Below are 19,932 nucleotides of genomic sequence, written 5' to 3' on the forward strand. Positions count from 1 at the left end.
GGAAACCTACTTACCAGTCTCTAAACCTTCACTTTGCCACATTTCAGACACCTCTATGGTAGGCCCTAGGGCAGGGTGCATTGTTGGTAAAAGGTAGGTCATGCCCTGATGTGTGTGGCATGACCTAATAGTGAATTACAGCCATTTTCGTTTTTCACTATTGAAGGGCTACCTGCCTCCAATAGGCCAGACTGGGCAGACTGATTATTAACTCCATTATAATCTGACTCAGGGAGCATGGTAGCAAGTCGAGTTTAGTATCCCTGAACTCAGAATTTAATAACACACCCTTTAGGATGGATGGTTTTTAAATTCTATGTTTGAAAATAGCACTTTTAGAAAGTGGCTATTTTCTTGTCCAACTATCTACCGGTCTCTGCTGGTTTGGTGTGTGTGTCAGGGGCTGGGTGGCTCCAGAGGTCTGAATGAGTCAGTGTGGGGTGAATGGGGCGTTTACACATAGAGTGAGGGAAGAGTAGCCTGCCCTGCCTGACACAATACTGGCTCCACCTCCTGCTGGGCGACTGATAGCCCTGCTCCTGCCAGTGACAATACTGGCTCCGCCTCCTGCTGGGCGGCTGAGGACTCTGCCCTGCTCAGTGAATAGGCCAGGTGCCTCTGCCTGGCAACACCCACAACAAACCTGAGATGGTGGGAATTTCCCTGTTTGGACAAAGGGAACAAAGGAGAAATGGGGTATAAGAGAAGGACCCCTAAACCAAGAACTCAGATCACTTCTGACAAGGAAACCTGTACCAAGGACAAGAAGCCTGATGATCTAAGGACTTGCCTCCCCTTTCTGCCAGAGTGCTGTTTTGCTGTGGAGGAACCTGAAAGCTGCTTCTTTATTTTTGCCAAGGAACAAGGAGAGAGGAACTTGGTGTGTACTCTCTGAACACTTGCTAGGAAATCTCCAAGGGCTGGAAGAGTGCCAGTCTCCTGCTGAAGTCACAGGGCCAAAGGACTTCACCATTTGCTGAATTGCTGGAAAGTGTTGTTTCCAGTACACAAGGGAAAATCTGCAGTCTCGACGCCGCCGACGCCGCCGAATCCAGCTCGACATCGTGAGTAACGGCTCCAGTGTCCCGAGCCTTCGACGCCGGCCGCCGGGCCCGATCGACGCCAGCAGCAACGCCAGTGAGCAGTGGGTATCGGCCCCAGCTCCAAGTGACCCCGTCTCGACGCCGGTATCGACGCCAGTGAGGAGTGAGTATCGGCTCCATCTCCAAGCGACCCCGTCCCGACGCCGCTGCTGATCGCATCGACTCGACGCCCTTTTCGACGCCGTGAGCGCTGCTCCGGCCCGACATCCCTCGACGCCGCTGCGGATTGACCCGACTCCGAGGCACGATCGACGCCGACCTCGACGCCGACATCTCGACGCCGTGGATCATCGTTTTCTTCGTTTCTCAAGGTACTGTACTTGTGGGGTCTGTTGCAACTCCAGGCTCGACGTAGCGCTCCTCGCGGTCGACGCCGAACCTTGGGAATCTTGTAGACTCGACGTCGTGTGACTCCTGTGGGGGTTACATTGTTGCCAGAGAACTGTGCTCAGAAGAATACTTTGCTAAAGAACTATTTGCCAAGAAGAAACCTTGCTTGAACTATTATTTTTCCTTCCAAAGAGTATTTATTAAGACGTGGTATATTTTTGTCGTTATTTGGTCTTGTGCTAAGCCTTATATAAAAATACTATTTTTATAATAACTTCTGTGTCGTGTCCATCTGTAGTGTATTCACTTGATTACTGTATGTGGTCATAAATGCTTAACACACTGCCTCTGAGATAAGCCTGTCTGCTCTGCCAAGCTACCAAGGGGGTAGCAGGGGTTATCTGAGTGTGTAATCCCCTTTCCCTGACTAGAGTTGGTTGGTCCCTATTTGTCAGAAGTGTATACCTCTGCCAACTAGAGACCGCCGGTTCTAACATTGGTGGTCAGCGGTGGGATTGAACTTTGCATTTATGACTCATGTGCAGTGATTAGTGTACGCTACATAGTGAAAGCAGACCATAACGCAGCCACAGTCTGTTTGGTAGGATATTCTATTTTTGTTCTCCGCTTTCCTGGAACTTATTTTTTTAAACACTGCCAGTTTTGACCATGGAGAATGCCGGAGCTGCTACACCTGTGGAGAATGTTGTGGGGGAATTTGATAAGGAGAAGATAGATTCCTACACGCTAAAAGATCTAAAAGGATTTTGCAAGCAGTTTAAAGTTCCTACCACAGGTGTCTCAAAGAAAGAGGGCTTCCTCAAAGCGCTGAAGGCCTGGTTAGAGGCCAGAAATCCCTCTGATCCGGTGGTGGTACCGGAAGAGGAAGAAGAAGAGGAAGAGGAAGAGCCCACAGGTGGGCCAGTGTCATCTCCAGGCAGTAGTGCGTCCTCTAGGAGCCTTTCCCCCGAAGAATTAGAAGACAGGGAGAAGGAGAGGGGGTACAAGTTAGAAATGGCAAAACTTAAATTAGGAGGGCAGTTGGAATTAGAGAATGCAAGAAGCAAGAGAGAAGCTGAAATGGAGAGCAAAAGATTAGATTTTGAGAGAGAGAAGTTAGCGTTTGAACGTGAGAAGATGGTGAGGGAGATGGAGCTTAAAACTAAGAGTTTAGAGTTGAATCCCTCTGGTGGCAGCACTCCATCTGTGCCTGCAGAAAGTAGGTTTTATTTTCCTAAAGATGTGATCAAAGATTACAGTAAGAATGAAGATATTAGCCAATGGTTTAAAGCATATGAGTTAGCGTTATTGGCCCACCGGGTCCCTGAGAAAGATTGGGGAACGGGGTTGTGGAGCCGCTTTACAAAGGAAGGGAGAGATACCTTGTTGAGCCTTCCTGCTGAGGATAGGATGTCTTATACTCATATGAAAGATGCTTTAATGCTGAGATATGGCTTAACTCCAGAAAAGTACAGACAAACCTTTAGAGAATGTAAGAAGTTGCCTGGTACTACGTGGGTTGAATATGTGTCTTTTTTCTGCAGAACCATGGATGGTTGGATAAAGGGTAGCAAGGTTGATAGTTATGATGCTCTTTATGATTTGTTTGCTTGGGAGCACTTGTCTAATAACTGTTTTCCAGAGCTACTCCAGCACCTTGTTGATAGCAAGATATCTAACCCTAGAAAACTTGCTGAGGAGGCGGACCGCTGGGTCAGTACCAGGGTCCACAAGGGTCCAGTGGGAGACTCAGCCAAAGGTGGGCAGGGTCCCCAGCAGAAGAGTGGGGGGGACAGGGGTAAACAGAGGGAGTTTCAGAAAGGGCCCCAAAGTAGTCCCCAAGGGAACCAAGGGAAGGGTTCCCAGCCTCCCCCTGTAAAGAAGCCAGAGGCCCCGACAGGTAAACCTGTTCACAGGGGCCCCATGACCTGCTATGCCTGTAAGCAGGTGGGACACCGTTATTATGATCCCCAGTGTCCCATGAAGGATTCGAATGCACCGCCGCGTGCACCCCCTCGTCAGGTAGCGAGTGTAGCCCTGGGAGGGGATGAGATGGGTGCCCCCGGTGGGTGGGGTCCCGCAGAAATGTCCCTGGTCTCTTTAGGAGACGTGGAAATGGTCCCTCCAACCCCTCTGCCTAATAACACTAAAAAGATAGGCAGTGGGTGACCATTAATGGCCATAGGGTGGAAGCTCTCAGAGACACCGGAGCGAGTGTGACAGCTGTCAAGTGTCACTTGGTGTCCAGAGAGCAGGTGGTCCCGCATGCATTCTACCCCGTTGTAGCTGCCAACAACTCACAGAGTCAGTGTGAGGTAGCTCAAGTTCCCTTTGAGTGGGGGGGGGTCTCAGGTACTCTTCAGGTTGCTGTGAGGCCCGCCATGCCTGTTGATTGTCTCCTGGGCAATGATTTGGATGACTCCCCTTGGGCTAAGGTGGAGAGAAAATCGCATCTGGAAATGTTGGGTCTGCCTGAGTGGGTGTGTGCGACCACCCGGTCCATGTCAGTCAGTAAGGGTGTTGATGGGGCCCTGGAGCCTGAAAGTATGGCCCAGGTCCCAACCGTTAGGAGAAGGGGCAGGGGGCGCGGGAAACCGTCCCCCATCGTTCCCGCGGTCCAGGAGGGAGCAGACCCTGAGGGGGATGCCCTGGAACCGACAGGAGAACAAGTGGCCGAACTAGGAGACCTGCCCGAGCTGACCCATTGGCAGCAGGATGGTGGTCCCTCCAGGGAGGAATTTTGTGCTGAACAGAAAGTGTGCCCTTCTCTTGTGGGTATGAGGCAGCAGGCCTCAGCCCAAACGACAGGTGATCAGTCAGGATCACATTGGGTCTACTGGGAGAACGACCTCCTGTATAGCGAGCCTAAGGCTGCTGAACCTGGGTCAGCCCGTGTGCTGGTGGTACCCCAGCGCTTCAGAGCCTTCCTACTGGGGTTGGCTCATGACGTTCCGTTAGCTGGACATCTGGGGCAGGACAAGACCTATGACAGGCTTGTCACCCATTTTTATTGGCCCCAGATGAGAAGGGATTCAGATATCCATTGTAGGACCTGTCAAACTTGCCAGGCAAGTGGGAAAAGTGGGCGGAAGCAGAAGGCTCCCCTCCAACCTTTTCCCGTCATCAGTACCCCCTTTGAGCGAGTGGGAATTGACATTGTGGGGCCACTGGACCCCAAGACAGCCATAGGCAACAGGTTTATCCTGGTCTTGGTGGACCATGCCACCCAGTACCCGGAAGCCATCCCTCTCCGAACAGTGACGGCCCCCGTGGTGGGACGGGCACTGATGGGTGTTTTCTCCCGCATGGGGTTCCCCAGAGAGGTGGTGTCAGACCGGGGCACCAACTTCATTTCGAATTATATGAAGTCTCTGTGGAAGGAGTGTGGGGTAACCTATAAGTTTACCACTCCTTACCACCCTCAAGGTAATGGGCTGGTTGAGAGATTCAACCGGACCCTAAAAGGCATGATCATGGGTCTTGAAGAACCAATGAGGCGTAAATGGGACGTCCTCTTGCCATGCCTGCTGTTTGCTTACCGTGAGGTGCCACAGAAGTCTCTAGGGTTCAGCCCCTTTGAGCTTTTGTATGGTCACCCGGTAAGAGGACCTTTGAGTCTGGTCAAAGAAGGCTGGGAGCAATCTCCCAGGAAACCTCCCCAGGATGTATATAGTTACATGCTGGCCTTTAGGAACCAGACTCGGCGCTTCAGAGATCTTGCTCAGGCAAATCTGGAGGCCAGCCAGGAAGAGATGAAGCGGTGGTACGATCAGAATGCCACTCTGGTTGAGCTTCAACCTGGTCAGAAAGTTTGGGTCATGGCCCCTGTGGAACCTTGTGCGCTCAAGGACAGGTGGACTGGACCATTTGAGGTTGTGGAGAAAAAGAGCGATGTCACCTACTTGGTGGACTTGAAGTCTCCCAGGAACCCCTTAAGGGTCCTGCATGTCAACCGGTTAAAGCCCCACTTAGAAAGGTCCGAAGTGGGCATGCTCCTTGCCACAGATGCTGGGATGGAGGAGGAGAGTGAGCCTCTTCCTGACCTCCTGTGTGCAAAAGAAAAAGATGGGTCAGTGGATGGTGTTGTCCTCTCTGACACACTGACCCCTGAGCAGCAGCAAGATTGTCGCCATCTGTTGGTACAATTCCCTGATCTGTTCTCCTTAATCCCTGGTGTCACTCAGTGGTGTGTCCATGATGTGGACACTGGGGACAGCACTCCTGTGAGGCACAAGGCCTACAGGGTGACTGAAAAGGTCAGAGCATATATCAAGGAGGAGGTCTCCAAGATGTTTGCCTTAGGGGTGGTTGAGTCCTCTAGCAGTCCTTGGGCCAGCCCAGTGGTCTTGGTCCCAAAGGCTGCAGCGCCGGGTGCTTCACCAGAACTTCGGTTCTGTGTGGATTACCGAGGACTCAATTCGGTCACCAAGACTGACGCGCACCCCATCCCCAGAGCTGATGAGCTCATCGATTGGTTGGGGGCTGCCCGGTACCTTAGTACGTTTGATCTAACGTCTGGGTACTGGCAGATCGCCTTGACTGATGGGGCAAAAGAGAGGTCTGCATTCTCCACACCAGATGGGCACTACCAGTTCCGTGTGATGCCCTTTGGGATGAAGAATGCCCCTGCCACATTCCAGAGGTTGGTTAACCAGGTATTGGCCGGGCTGGAAGATTTCAGCGCCGCCTACCTGGACGATATAGCAGTGTTCAGCGCCAGCTGGTAGGAACACTTGCGCCACCTCCAGGGAGTGTTGTTGGCCCTGCGCAGAGCAGGCCTCACAATCAAGGCTAGTAAGTGCCAGATTGGGCAGGGTTCAGTGGTGTACTTGGGGCACCAAGTAGGGAGCGGCAAGGTGGCCCCCCTGCAACCCAAGATAGATACCATCCTGGCTTGGGAACCGCCCAAAACCCAGACTCAGGTGAGAGCCTTCTTGGGTCTCACGGGTTACTACAGGAGGTTTGTCAAGGGGTATGGCAACATTGTGCACCCCTTGACCTCGCTGACTTCCAGGAAGCAGCGGAGACTTGTGATCTGGACTGACGCCTGTCAGAACGCCTTTGACACCCTGAAAACTGCAATGTGTACAGCACCGGTCCTCCAGGCACCCGACTTTTCAAAAGAATTCATTGTCCAGACAGACGCTTCAGAGCATGGTGTGGGGGCTGTTCTAGCACAGATGAATGAGGAGGGCCGAGACTTACCTGTAGCCTTCATCAGCCGGAGGTTACTTCCCAGGGAACAAAGGTGGAGTGCGATAGAGCGTGAGGCATTTGCTGTGGTCTGGGCGCTGAAGAAGCTAAGACCCTACCTGTTTGGGACTCACTTCCGGGTTCAGACAGATCACAGGCCCCTCAGATGGTTAATGCAGATGAGGGGTGAGAACCCAAAGCTGTTGAGGTGGTCCATTTCCCTACAGGGGATGGACTTTACGGTGGAACATCGCCCTGGTACAGATCACGCCAATGCTGATGGTCTGTCCAGATTTTTCCGCCTTAGTGATGAGGACTCCCTGGGTGAAGGGTAGTTCTCCCCACATTTCAGCTGGAGGGGACACGTGTTAGACCTGGCATCATTGGCATGAGTCTCTCCTCCATTTTTTTCTGTTTGCCTCCTCTGTTTACGATGTTTTTGCTGGATTATTGCTTTGGGCACTGTGCCACTGCTGATCAGTGCCACAGTGCAAGTGCTCCCTATGTTAAATTGTTACATTGATTGGTGTTACCATGATTGGCTTGGTTGACTTACTGTTCAGACCCTAGTCTAGTGCACTGCGTGTGCCAAGGGCGTGTAAGTTAACTGCTGCTGGTGGGCTTGCAGCACTGGTTGTGCCACCCACAGAAGCAGCGTGTAAAATGTGTCTCAGGCCTGCCACCGCAGCGCCTGCGTGCAGTCCCTGACTGCCATGTCGACTTGGTAAGGAAACCTACTTACCAGTCTCTAAACCTTCACTTTGCCACATTTCAGACACCTCTATGGTAGGCCCTAGGGCAGGGTGCATTGTTGGTAAAAGGTAGGTCATGCCCTGATGTGTGTGGCATGACCTAATAGTGAATTACAGCCATTTTCGTTTTTCACTATTGAAGGGCTACCTGCCTCACTATCTACCGGTCTCTGCTGGTTTGGTGTGTGTGTCAGGGGCTGGGTGGCTCCAGAGGTCTGAATGAGTCAGTGTGGGGTGAATGGGGCGTTTACACATAGAGTGAGGGAAGAGTAGCCTGCCCTGCCTGACACAATACTGGCTCCACCTCCTGCTGGGCGACTGATAGCCCTGCTCCTGCCAGTGACAATACTGGCTCCGCCTCCTGCTGGGCGGCTGAGGACTCTGCCCTGCTCAGTGAATAGGCCAGGTGCCTCTGCCTGGCAACACCCACAACAAACCTGAGATGGTGGGAATTTCCCTGTTTGGACAAAGGGAACAAAGGAGAAATGGGGTATAAGAGAAGGACCCCTGAACCAAGAACTCAGATCACTTCTGACAAGGAAACCTGTACGAAGGACAAGAAGCCTGCTGATCTAAGGACTTGCCTCCCCTTTCTGCCAGAGTGCTGTTTTGCTGTGGAGGAACCTGAAAGCTGCTTCTTTATTTTTGCCAAGGAACAAGGAGAGAGGAACTTGGTGTGTACTCTCTGAACACTTGCTAGGAAATCTCCAAGGGCTGGAAGAGTGCCAGTCTCCTGCTGAAGTCACAGGGCCAAAGGACTTCACCATTTGCTGAATTGCTGGAAAGTGTTGTTTCCAGTACACAAGGGAAAATCTGCAGTCTCGACGCCGCCGACGCCGCCGAATCCAGCTCGACATCGTGAGTAACGGCTCCAGTGTCCCGAGCCTTCGACGGCGGCCGCCGGGCCCGATCGACGCCAGCAGCAACGCCAGTGAGCAGTGGGTATCGGCCCCAGCTCCAAGTGACCCCGTCTCGACGCCGGTATCGACGCCAGTGAGGAGTGAGTATCGGCTCCACCTCCAAGCGACCCCGTCCCGACGCCGCTGCTGATCGCATCGACTCGACGCCCTTCTCGACGCCGTGAGCGCTGCTCCGGCCCGACATCCCTCGACGCCGCTGCAGATTGACCCGACTCCGAGGCACGATCGACGCCGACCTCAACGCCGACATCTCGACGCCGTGGATCATCGTTTTCTTCGTTTCTCAAGGTACTGTACTTGTGGGGTCTGTTGCAACTCCAGGCTCGACGTAGCGCTCCTCGCGGTCGACGCCGAACCTTGGGAATCTTGTAGACTCGACGTCGTGTGACTCCTGTGGGGGTTACATTGTTGCCAGAGAACTGTGCTCAGAAGAATACTTTGCTAAAGAACTATTTGCCAAGAAGAAACCTTGCTTGAACTATTATTTTTCCTTCCAAAGAGTATTTATTAAGACTGTGGTATATTTTTGTCGTTATTTGGTCTTGTGCTGAGCCTTATATAAAAATACTATTTTTATAATAACTTCTGTGTCGTGTCCATCTGTAGTGTATTCACTTGATTACTGTATGTGGTCATAAATGCTTAACACACTGCCTCTGAGATAAGCCTGTCTGCTCTGCCAAGCTACCAAGGGGGTAGCAGGGGTTATCTGAGTGTGTAATCCCCTTTCCCTGACTAGAGTTGGTTGGTCCCTATTTGTCAGAAGTGTATACCTCTGCCAACTAGAGACCGCCGGTTCTAACAGGAAACCTAGCAAACCTATACATTTTTGAAAACTAAACACCCAGGGGAATCCAGGATGGGGTGACTTGACTGCCTCCCACCAGGGTCTGTTACCCAGAATCCCTTGCAAACCTAAAAAAATTGTCAAAAAAACACATTTTCCCCACATTTCTGTCGTGGAAAGTTCCTGAATCTGCGTGGATCCACAAATTTCCACCCACCCCGCGTTCCCCAAAGTCTTACGAGAAAAACGGTAACTCACTTGTGTGGGTCCGCCTAGTGCCCGCAACAGGAAACGGCGCAAAACGCAACGTGGTCACACCTCAATTTCGCAGTGAAAAATTACCCTTTTTTGGCAAAATGTCTAGCTGTAGTTTTTGAACCCTAGCTCTACGGGCACCTTGGGAAACCTAGCAAACCTATACATTTTTGAAAACTAGACACCCAGGGGAATCCAGTATGGGGTGACTTGACTGCCTCCCACCAGGGTCTGTTACCCAGAATCCCTTGCAAACCTAAAAAATTGTCCAAAAAAACCACATTTTCCCCACATTTCTGTCGTGGAAAGTTCCTGAATCAGCGTGGATCCACAAATTTCCACACAACCCGCGTTCCTCAAAGTCTTACGATAAAAACGGTACCTCACTTGTGTGGGTCGGCCTAGTGCCCGCGACAGGAAACGGCGCAAAACGCAACGTGGTCACACCTCAATTTCGCAGTGAAAAATGACCCTTTTTTGGCAAAATGTCTAGCTGTAGTTTTTGAACCCTAGCTCTGCGGGCACCTTGGGAAACCTAGCAAACCTATACATTTTTGAAAACTAGACACCCAGGGGAATCCAGGATGGGGTGACTTGACTGCCTCCCACCAGGGTCTGTTACCCAGAATCCCTTGCAAACCTAAAAAATTGTCAAAAAAAACACATTTTCCCCACATTTCTGTTGTGGAAAGTTCCGGAATCTGCGTGGATCCACAAATTTCCACCCACTCCGCGTTCCCCAAAGTCTTACGAGAAAAACGGTAACTCACTTGTGTGGGTCGGCCTAGTGCCCGCGACAGGAAACGGCGCAAAACGCATCGTGGTCACACCTCAAGTTCACAGTGAAAAATGACCCTTTTTTGGCAAAACGACTAGCTGTTCTTTTTTAACCCTAGCTCTGCGGGCACCTTGGGAAACCTAGCAAACCTATACATTTTTAAAAACTAGACGCCCAGGGGAATCCAGGATGGGGTGACTTGACTACCTCCCACCAGGGTCTGATACCCAGAATCCCTTGCAAACCTAAAAAATTGTCCAAGAAAACCCCATTTTCCCCACATTTCTGTCGTGGAAAGTTCCGGAATCTGCGTGGATCCACAAATTTCCACCCACCCCGTGTTCCCCAAAGTCTTACAAGAAAAACGGTACCTCACTTGTGTGGGTCCGCCTAGTGCCCGCGACAGGAAACAGCGCAAAACCCAACGTGGTCACACCTCAATTTCGCAGTGAAAAATGACACTTTTTTGGCAAAATGACTAGCTGTAGTTTTTTAACCCTAGCTCTGCGGGCACCTTGGGAAACCTAGCAAAACTATACATTTTTGAAAACTAGACACCCAGGGGAATCCAAGATGGGTTGACTTGACTGCCTCCCACCACGGTCTGTTACCCAGAATCCCTTGCAAACCTAAAGAATTGATTAAAAAAACACATTTTCCCCACATTTCTGACGTGGAAAGTTCCGGAATCTGCGTGGATCCACAAATTTCCACGCACCCCACGTTCCCCAAAGTCTTACGAGAAAAACGGTACCTCACTTGTGTGGGTCGGCCTAGTGCCCGTGATAGGAAACGGCGCAAAACGCAACGTGGTCACACCTCAATTTCGCAGTGAAATATGACCCTTTTTTGGCAAAATGTCTAGATGTAGTTTTTGAACCCTAGCTCTGCGGGCACCTTGGGAAACCTCGCAAACCTATACATTTTTGAAAACTAAACACCCAGGGGAATCCAGGATGGGGTGACTTGACTGCCTCCCACCAGGGTCTGTTACCCAGAATCCCTTGCAAACCTAAAAAATTGTCAAAAAAACACATTTTCCCCACATTTCTGTCGTGGAAAGTTCCTGAATCTGCGTGGATCCACAAATTTCCACCCACCCCGCGTTCCCCAAAGTCTTATGAGAAAAACGGTAACTCACTTGTGTGGGTCGGCCTACTGCCCGCGACAGGAAACGGCGCAAAACGCAACGTGGTCACACCTCAATTTCGCAGTGAAAAATGACCCTTTTTTGGCAAAATGACTAGCTGTAGTTTTTGAACCCTAGCTCTGCGGGCACCTTGGGAAACCTAGCAAACCTATACATTTTTGAAAACTAGACACCCAGGGGAACCCAGGATGGGGTGACTTGACTGCCTCCCACCAGGGTCTGTTACCCAGAATCCCTTGCAAACCTAAAGAATTGTCAAAAAAAACACATTTTCCCCACATTTCTGTCCTGGAAAGTTCCGGAATCTATGTGGATCCACAAATTTCCATCCACCCCGCGTTCCCCAAAGTCTTACGAGAAAAATGGTAACTCACTTGTGTGGGTCCGCCTAGTGCCCGCAACAGGAAACGGCGCAAAACGCAACGTGGTCACACCTCAATTTCGCAGTGAAAAATTACCCTTTTTTGGCAAAATGTCTAGCTGTAGTTTTTGAACCCTAGCTCTACGGGCACCTTGGGAAACCTAGCAAACCTATACATTTTTGAAAACTAGACACCCAGGGGAATCCAGTATGGGGTGACTTGACTGCCTCCCACCAGGGTCTGTTACCCAGAATCCCTTGCAAACCTAAAAAATTGTCCAAAAAAAACACATTTTCCCCACATTTCTGTCGTGGAAAGTTCCTGAATCAGCGTGGATCCACAAATTTCCACACAACCCGCGTTCCTCAAAGTCTTACGATAAAAACGGTACCTCACTTGTGTGGGTCGGCCTAGTGCCCACGACAGGAAACGGCGCAAAACGCAACATGGTCACACCTCAATTTCGCAGTGAAAAATGACCCTTTTTTGGCAAAATGTCTAGCTGTAGTTTTTGAACCCTAGCTCTGCGGGCACCTTGGGAAACCTAGCAAACCTATACATTTTTGAAAACTAGACACCCAGGGGAATCCAGGATGGGGTGACTTGACTGCCTCCCACCAGGGTCTGTTACCCAGAATCCCTTGCAAACCTAAAAAATTGTCCAAGAAAACCCCATTTTCCCCACATTTCTGTCGTGGAAAGTTCCGGAATCTGCGTGGATCCACAAATTTCCACCCACCCCGTGTTCCCCAAAGTCTTACAAGAAAAACGGTACCTCACTTGTGTGGGTCCGCCTAGTGCCCGCGACAGGAAACAGCGCAAAACCCAACGTGGTCACACCTCAATTTCGCAGTGAAAAATGACACTTTTTTGGCAAAATGACTAGCTGTAGTTTTTTAACCCTAGCTCTGCGGGCACCTTGGGAAACCTAGCAAAACTATACATTTTTGAAAACTAGACACCCAGGGGAATCCAAGATGGGTTGACTTGACTGCCTCCCACCACGGTCTGTTACCCAGAATCCCTTGCAAACCTAAAGAATTGATTAAAAAAACACATTTTCCCCACATTTCTTACGTGGAAAGTTCCGGAATCTGCGTGGATCCACAAATTTCCACGCACCCCACGTTCCCCAAAGTCTTACGAGAAAAACGGTACCTCACTTGTGTGGGTCGGCCTAGTGCCCGTGATAGGAAACGGCGCAAAACGCAACGTGGTCACACCTCAATTTCGCAGTGAAAAATGACCCTTTTTTGGCAAAATGTCTAGCTGTAGTTTTTGAACCCTAGCTCTGCGGGCACCTTGGGAAACCTAGCAAACCTATACATTTTTGAAAACTAAACACCCAGGGGAATCCAGGATGGGGTGACTTGACTGCCTCCCACCAGGGTCTGTTACCCAGAATCCCTTGCAAACCTAAAAAAATTGTCAAAAAAAACACATTTTCCCCACATTTCTGTCGTGGAAAGTTCCTGAATCTGGGTGGATCCATAAATTTCCACCCACCCCGCGTTTCCCAAAGTCTTGTGAGAAAAACGGTAACTCACTTGTGTGGGTCGGCCTACTGCCCGCGACAGGAAACGGCGCAAAACGCAACGTGGTCACACCTCAATTTCGCAGTGAAAAACGACCCTTTTTTGGCAAAATGACTAGCTGTAGTTTTTGAACCCTAGCTCTGCGGGCACCTTGGGAAACCTAGCAAACCTATACATTTTTGAAAACTAGACACCCAGGGGAACCCAGGATGGGGTGACTTGACTGCCTCCCACCAGGGTCTGTTACCCAGAATCCCTTGCAAACCTAACAAATTGTCAAAAAAAACACATTTTCCCCATATTTCTGTCGTGGAAAGTTCCGGAATCTGCGTGGATCCACAAATGTCCACCCACCCCGCATTCCCCAAAGTCTTACGAGAAAAACGGTACCTCACTTGTGTGGGTCGGCCTAGTGCCCGCGACAGGAAACGGCACAAAACGCAACGTGGTCACACCTCAATTTCGCAGTGAAAAATGACCCTTTTTTGTCAAAATGTCTAGCTGTAGTTTTTGAACCCTAGCTCTACGGGCACCTTGGGAAACCTAGCAAACCTATACATTTTTGAAAACTAGACACCCAGGGGAATCCAGGATGGGGTGACTTGACTGCCTCCCACCAGGGTCTGTTACCCAGAATCCCTTGCAAACCTAAAAAATTGTCCAAAAAAAACACATTTTCCCCACATTTCTGTCGTGGAAAGTTCCTGAATCAGCGTGGATCCACACATTTCCACACAACCCGCGTTCCTCAAAGTCTTACGAGAAAAACGGTAACTCACTTGTGTGGGTCGGCCTAGTGCCCGCGACAGGAAACGGCGCAAAACGCAACGTGGTCCCACCTCAATTTCGCAGTGAAAAATGACCCTTTTTTGGCAAAATGACTAGCTGTAGTTTTTTAACCCTAGCTCAGCGGGCACCTTGGGAAACCTAGCAAACCTATACATTTTTTAAAACTAGACACCCAGGGAAATCCAGGATGGGGTGACTTGATTGCCTCCCACCAGGGTCTATTACCCAGAATCCCTTGCAAACCTAAAAAATTGTCCAAAAAAACACATTTTCCCCACATTTCTGTAGTGGAAAGTTCCGGAATCTGCGTGGATCCACAAATTTCCACCCACCACGCGTTCCCCAACGTCTTACGAGAAAAATGGTACCTCACTTGTGTGGGTCGGCCTAGTGCCCGCGACAGGACACGGCGCAAAACGCAACGTGGTCACACCTCAATTTCGCAGTGAAAAACGACCCTTTTTTGGCAAAATGACTAGCTGTAGTTTTTCAACCCTAGCTCTGCGGGCACCTTGGGAAACCTACCAAATCTATCCATTTTTGAAAACCAGACACCTAGAGGAATCCAGGATGGGGTGACTTGACTGCCTCCCACCAGGGTCTGTTACCCAGAATCCCTTGCAAACCTAAAAAATTGTCAAAAAAAACACATTTTCCCCACATTTCTGTCGTGGAAAGTTCCGGAATCTGCGTGGATCCACAAATTTCCACCCACCCCGCGTTCCCCAAAGTCTTATGAGAAAAACGGTAACTCACTTGTGTGGGTCGGCCTACTGCACGCGAAGGGAAACGGCGCAAAACGCAACATGGTCACACCTAAATTTCGCAGTGAAAAATTACCCTTTTTTGGCAAAATGACTAGCTGTAGTTTTTTAATCCTAGCTCTGCGGGCACCTTGGGAAACCTAGCAAACCTATACATTTTTGAAAACTAGACACCCAGGGGAACCCAGGATGGGGTGACTTGACTGCCTCCCACCAGGGTCTGTTACCCAGAATCCCTTGCAAACCTAAAGAATTGTCAAAAAAAACACATTTTCCCCACATTTCTGTCGTGGAAAGTTCCGGAATCTACGTGGATCCACAAATTTCCATCCACCCCGCGTTCCCCAAAGTCTTACGAGAAAAACGGTAACTCACTTGTGTGGGTCCGCCTAGTGCCCGCAACAGGAAACGGCGCAAAACGCAACGTGGTCACACCTCAATTTCGCAGTGAAAAATGACCCTTTTTTGGCAAAATGACTAGCTGTAGTTTTTTAACCCTACCTCTCCGGGCACCTTGGAAAACCTAGCAAACCTATACATTTTTGAAAACTAGACACCCAGGGGAATCCAAGATGGGGTGACTTGACTGCCTCCCACCAGGGTCTGTTACCCAGAATCCCTTGCAAACCTAACAAATTGTCAAAAAATACACATTTTCCCCATATTTCTGTGGTGGAAAGTTCCGGAATCTGCGTGGATCCACAAATGTCCACCCACCCCGCGTTCCCCAAAGTCTTACGAGAAAAATGGTACCTCACTTGTGTGGGTCGGCCTAGTGCCCGCGACAGGAAACGGCACAAAACGCAACGTGGTCACACCTCAATTTCGCAGTGAAAAATGACCCTTTTTTGGCAAAATGTCTAGCTGTAGTTTTTGAACCCTAGCTCTACGGGCACCTTGGGAAACCTAGCAAACCTATACATTTTTTTAAACTAGACACCCAGGGGAATCCAGGATGGGGTGACTTGACTGCCTCCCACCAGGGTCTGTTACCCAGAATCCCTTGCAAACCTAAAAAATTGTCCAAAAAAAACAAATTTTCCCCACATTTCTGTCGTGGAAAGTTCCTGAATCAGCGTGGATCCACAAATTTCCACACAACCCGCGTTCCTCAAAGTCTTACGAGAAAAACGGTAACTCACTTGTGTGGTTCGGCCTAGTGCCCGCGACAGGAAACGGCGCAAAACGCATCGTGGTCACACCTCAATTTCGCAGTGAAAAATGACCCTTTTTTGGCAAAATGACTAGCTGTAGTTTTTGAACCCTAGCTCTGCGGGCACCTTGGGAAACGTAGCAAACCTATACATTTTTGAAAACTAGACACCCAGGGGAATCCAGGATGGAGTGACTGACTGCCTCCCACCAGGGTCTGTTACCCAGAATCCCTTGCAAACCTAAAAAATTGTCAAAAAAAACACATTTTCCTCACATTTCTGCCGTGGAAAGTTCCGGAATCTGCGTGGATCCACAAATTTCCAACCACCCTGCGTTCCCCAAAGTCTTACGAGAAAAACGGTACCTCACTTGTGTGGTTCGGCCTAGTGCCCGCGACAGGAAACGTCGCAAAACGCATCGTGGTCACACCTCAATTTCGCAGTGAAAAATGACCCTTTTTTGGCAAAATGACTAGCTGTAGTTTTTGAACCCTAGCTCTGCGGGCACCTTGGGAAACCTAGCAAACCTATACATTTTTTAAAACTAGACACCCAGGGAAATCCAGGATGGGGTGACTTGACTGCCTCCCACCAGGGTCTATTACCCAGAATCCCTTGCAAACCTAAAAAATTGTCCAAAAAAACCAATTTTCCCCACATTTCTGTAGTGGAAAGTTCCGGAATCTGCGTGGATCCACAAATTTCCACCCACCCCGTGTTCCCCAACGTCTTACGAGAAAAATGGTACCTCACTTGTGTGGGCGGCCTAGTGCCCGCGACAGGAAACGGCGCAAAACGGTCACACCTCAATTTCGCAGTGAAAAATGACCCTTTTTTGGCAAAATGACTAGCTGTAGTTTTTGAACCCTAGCTCTGCAGGCACCTTGGGAAACCTAGCAAACCTATACATTTTTGAAAACTAGACACCCAGGGGAACCCAGGATGGGGTGACTTGACTGCCTCCCACCAGGGTCTGTTACCCAGAATCCCTTGCAAACCTAAAAATTTGTCCAAAAAAACACATTTTCCCCACATTTCTGTGGTGGAAAGTTCCGGAATCTGCGTGGATCCACAAATTTTCAACCACCCTGCGTTCCCCAAAGTCTTACGAGAAAAATGGTACCTCACTTGTGTGGTTCGGCCTAGTGCCCGCGGCAGGAAACGTCGCAAAACGCATCGTGGTCACACCTCAATTTCGCAGTGAAAAATGACCCTTTTTTGGCAAAATGACTAGCTGTAGTTTTTTAACCCTAGCTCTGCGGGCACCTTGGGAAACCTAGCAAACCTATACATTTTTGAAAACTAGACACCCAGGAAAATCCAAGATGGGTTGACTTGACTGCCTCCCACCAGGGTCTGTTACCCAGAATCCCTTGCAAACCTAAAGAATTGTCCAAAAAAACACATTTTCCCCACATTTCTGTCGTGGAAAGTTTCGGAATCTGCGTGGATCCACAAATTTCCATCCACCCCGCGTTCCCCAAAGTCTTACGAGAAAAACGGTAACTCACTTGTGTGGGTCCGCCTAGTGCCCGCAACAGGAAACGGCGCAAAACGCAACGTGGTCACACCTCAATTTCGCAGTGAAAAATGACCCTTTTTTGGCAAAATGACTAGCTGTAGTTTTTTAACCCTACCTCTGCAGGCACCTTGGGAAACGTAGCAAACCTATACATTTTTGAAAACTAGACACCCAGGGGAATCCAGGATGGAGTGACTGACTGCCTCCCACCAGGGTCTGTTACCCAGAATCCCTTGCAAACCTAACAAATTGTCAAAAAATACACATTTTCCCCATATTTCTGTCGTGGAAAGTTCCGGAATCTGCGTGGATCCACAAATTTCCACCCACCCCGCGTTCCCCAAAGTCTTACGAGAAAAACGGTAACTCACTTGTGTGGGTCGGCCTAGTGCCCACGACAGGAAACGGCGCAAAACGCATCGTGGTCACACCTCAAGTTCACAGTGAAAAATGACCCTTTTTTGGCAAAACGACTAGCTGTTGTTTTTTAACCCTAGCTCTGCGGGCACCTTGGGAAACCTAGCAAACCTATACATTTTTAAAAACTAGACGCCCAGGGGAATCCAGGATGGGGTGACTTGACTACCTCCCACCAGGGTCTGTTACCCAGAATCCCTTGCAAACCTAAAAAATTGTCCAAGAAAACCCCATTTTCCCCACATTTCTGTGGTGGAAAGTTCCGGAATCTGCGTGGATCCACAAATTTCCACCCACCCCGCGTTCCCCAAAGTCTTACGAGAAAAATGGTACCTCACTTGTGTGGGTCGGCCTACTGCCCGCGACAGGAAACGGCGCAAAACGCAACATGGTCAGACCTCAATTTCGCAGTGAAAAATGACCCTTTTTTGGCAAAATGACTAGCTGTAGTTTTTGAACCCTAGCTCTGCGGGCACCTTGGGAAACCTAGCAAACCTATACATTTTTTAAAACTAGACACCCAGGGGAACCCAGGATGGGTTGACTTGACTGCCTCCCACCAGGATCTGTTACCCAGAATCCCTTGCAAACCTAAAAAATTGTCAAAAAACCACATTTTCCCCACATTTCTGTCGTGGAAAGTTCCGGAATCTGCGTGGATCCACAAATTTCCATCCACCCCGCGTTCCCCAAAGTCTTACGAGAAAAACGGTAACTCACTTGTGTGGGTCGGCCTAGTGCCCGCGACAGGAAACGGCGTAAAACCCAACGTGGTCACACCTCAATTTCGCAGTGAAAAATGACACTTTTTTGGCAAAATGACTAGCTGTAGTTTTTTAACCCTAGCTCTGCGGGCACCTTGGGAAACCTAGCAAAACTATACATTTTTGAAAACTAGACACCCAGGGGAATCCAAGATGGGTTGACTTGACTGCCTCCCACCAGGGTCTGTTACCCAGAATCCCTTGCAAACCTAAAAAATTGTCCAAAAAAACACATTTTCCCCATATTTCTGACGTGGAAAGTTCCGGAATCTGCGTGGATCCACACATTTCCACCCACCCCACGTCCCCCAAAGTCTTACGAGAAAAACGGTACCTCACTTGTGTGGGTCGGCCTAGTGCCCGTGACAGGAAACGGCGCAAAACGCAACGTGGTCACACCTCAATTTCGCAGTGAAAAATGACCCTTTTTTGGCAAAATGTCTAGCTGTAGTTTTTGAACCCTAGCTCTGCGGGCACCTTGGGAAACCTAGCAAACCTATACATTTTTGAAAACTAGACACCCAGGGGAATCCAGGATGGAGTGACTGACTGCCTCCCACCAGGGTCTGTTACCCAGAATCCCTTGCAAACCTAAAAAATTGTCAAAAAAAACACATTTTCCTCACATTTCTGCCGTGGAAAGTTCCGGAATCTGCGTGGATCCACAAATTTCCACCCACCCCGCGTTCCCCAAAGTCTTACGAGAAAAACGGTACCTCACTTGTGTGGGCGGCCAAGTGCCCGCAACAGGAAACGGCACAAAACGCAACGTGGTCACACCTCAATTTCGCAGTGAAAAATTACCCTTTTTTGGCAAAATGTCTAGCTGTAGTTTTTGAACCCTAGCTCTACGGGCACCTTGGGAAACCTAGCAAACCTATACATTTTTGAAAACTAGACACCCAGGGGAATCCAAGATGGGGTGACTTGACTGCCTCCCACCAGGGTCTGTTACCCAGAATCCCTTGCAAACCTAACAAATTGTCAAAAAATACACATTTTCCCCATATTTCTGTCGTGGAAAGTTCCGGAATCTGCGTGGATCCACAAATTTCCACCCACCCCGCGTTCCCCAAAGTCTTACGAGAAAAACGGTAACTCACTTGTGTGGGTCGGCCTAGTGCCCGTGACAGGAAACGGCACAAAACGCATCGTGGTCACACCTCAAGTTCACAGTGAAAAATGACCCTTTTTTGGCAAAACGACTAGCTGTTGTTTTTTAACCCTAGCTCTGCGGGCACCTTGGGAAACCTAGCAAACCTATACATTTTTAAAAACTAGACGCCCAGGGGAATCCAGGATGGGGTGACTTGACTACCTCCCACCAGGGTCTGTTACCCAGAATCCCTTGCAAACC

This window comes from Triturus cristatus, chromosome 1_1 (assembly GCF_964204655.1).
Source record: "Triturus cristatus chromosome 1_1, aTriCri1.1, whole genome shotgun sequence".
Lineage (NCBI taxonomy): Eukaryota > Metazoa > Chordata > Amphibia > Caudata > Salamandridae > Triturus > Triturus cristatus.